This window comes from Triturus cristatus, chromosome 4_1 (genome assembly GCF_964204655.1).
Source record: "Triturus cristatus chromosome 4_1, aTriCri1.1, whole genome shotgun sequence".
NCBI lineage: Eukaryota > Metazoa > Chordata > Amphibia > Caudata > Salamandridae > Triturus > Triturus cristatus.
The window spans coordinates 138,060,904-138,063,403 of NC_140585.1; the positions used below are offsets into that span (position 1 = coordinate 138,060,904).

General features: G+C 39.8%; 1 non-coding gene across 1 annotated transcript; it reads right to left on the reverse strand.

The window, feature by feature from the left end:
• Positions 1–2,094: 2,094 nt before the first annotated feature.
• Positions 2,095–2,167, reverse strand: TRNAR-UCG (transfer RNA arginine (anticodon UCG)). The gene has a single exon. It is a non-coding gene; the product is annotated as a tRNA-Arg (tRNA).
• Positions 2,168–2,500: the final 333 nt, after the last annotated feature.

The window sequence follows — 2,500 nt, forward strand, 5'->3', positions numbered from 1 at the left end:
TAGGACACGGAAAGAGGCACTAAGTCTCCTAACCAAGTTCAACCACACTCTGCAACTTAACCATTGCACTACAAATTAGGCAACGGGGGAATCAGCAAAGGCAGCCAATGTGCCGATCCTTTATACATTTTGTGTAGCACTTTTCTTACTCGGAGGCAAAATCAGCACTTTAACTGCCCAAATCATACAGATTTTACACATGTAGCACTCTATGCACACATAGGCACACACCTTGCAGTTCTTCTACACACACTTAAGCTAAAAACCCATTCTGTCACGTCAAAATTCTGCAAACCTATTACATATTCAGTGCGTCGGCATAGAAGCACTTTTTAATGCCACTAAAATGCACAAGTAGTTAGACTGAAGATGCAACCTGAATGAGTTTACAGTATGTACTCCACTTTATTAATGATTAGTACTGAGAAAGTGAGGACTACAAGAGTATTGGAAAATACTTTTTCCACTCTGAATGTAAAGTAGATTGTGTGACCATTGGCCAAAAACGACCACGAAGGGACTCGAACCCTCAATCTTCTGATCCGAAGTCAGACGCCTTATCCATTAGGCCACGCGGTGATCCGTCCACCTGAGATGATTTTTATCATGTGGGTGGTATGCATGGATGGAGAACATATTATTGAAAGGTATTCAGGTTTACATCCCACAGTGTTCTTTCAGCTCTTTTCGCTGGAAGCACTTTTTTGGAATCTATATATTGAGAATTTTATGAGTACGATATGCTTTTGTTTTCCTTTTTCCATACAAACCTCTTTCCTCATGAGTTTAAAGCTCATTTGTATGCTCTACATAGCTCTGGACGTTTCCAGACGTGGAGTGAAACTGTTTTGAAAGTAGTACAAATTGCTCCTTCCTGCATATGCTAATTTTTCACACTCACATAGGTTGTATAAATTTTATGAATCCTGGCTTGACCTATTCAAGTAGCTGAAAGCCTGTCACCACCTCTAGAAACAAGATTCACACCAATCCAATTCATATAATTTTTTCCAAAGGAATATGTTCTGGCCGGTCGAAAATGCATCTCACAAAAATAGGCATTTAAAAATCTACTTTGCAGTTTCAGAACACTAACATGACTGTGAAGTGTACACAAGTAAAATGGGACCGTTTCAAAGTACCTAATCCCTCATAAACTTCTGAGAGAAAGCATGTAATAAATCTACCTAATTTTCTGGAAAAGAAAGAGGGAGGATTTTTGTTATCACCTCAGATGGGATTTGAACCCACAATCCCTGGTTTAGGAGGCCAGTGCCTTATCCATTAGGCCACTGAGGCACCAATGCATAGCTCTTTTCTAGAGGCATTATTTAAATGTATTCTATGGTCAGACACCGGTGTGTGCACACAGGGCATTTCTCACTTCTCTCTATAAGTAAACTTCCCTTTTTCATCCTCTTCCATCCCCGACTTTAACGCTCTCTTCTATGCTATAATGGAGACTTTGCAATTTTAGCAAGTGGAGAGAAATTGGAGAACCACTTTCGACTCCACACTTCTTCTTCACTTACTTTTTTTCTCAATATACTGGGCTTAGAAAATGGTATCAAGCCATCCTTATCATCAGTAGGACACGGAAAGAGGCCCTAAGTCTCCTAACCAAGTTCAATCACACTCTGCAACTTAACCATTGCACTACAAATTAGGCAACGGGGGCATCAGCAAAAGCAGCCAATGTGCCGATCCTTTATACATTTTGTGTAGTACTTTTCTTACTCGGAGGCAAAATCAGCACTTTAACTGCCCAAATCATACAGATTTTACACATGTAGCACTCTATGCACACATAGGCACACACTGCGCAGTTCTTCCACACACACTTAAGCTAAAAACCCATTCTGTCACGTCAAAATTCTGCAAACCTATTACATATTCAGTGCGTCGGCATAGAAGCACTTTTTAATGCCACTAAAATGCACAAGTAGTTAGACTGAAGATGCAACCTGAATGAGTTTACAGTATGTACTCCACTTTATTAATGATTAGTAATGAGAAAGTGAGGACTACAAGAGTATTGGAAAAGACTTTTTCCACTCTGAATGTAAAGCAGATTGTGTGACCATTGGCCAAAAACGACCACGAAGGGACTCGAACCCTCAATCTTCTGATCCGAAGTCAGACGCCTTATCCATTAGGCCACGCGGTCATCCGGCCACCTGAGATGATTTTTATCATGTAGGTGGTATGCATGGATGGAGAACATATTATTGAAAGGTATTCAGGTTTACATCCCATAGTGTTCTTTCAGCTCTTTTCGCTGGAAGCACTTTTTTGGAATCTATATATTGAGAATTTTATGAGTACGATATGCTTTTGTTTTCCTTTTTCCATACAAACCTCTTTCCTCATGAGTTTAAAGCTCATTTGTATTCTCTACATAGCTCTGGAAGTTTCCAGACGTGGAGTGAAACTGTTTTGAAAGTAGGACAAATTGCTCCTTCCAGCATATGCTAATTTTTCACACTCACATAGGTTGTAT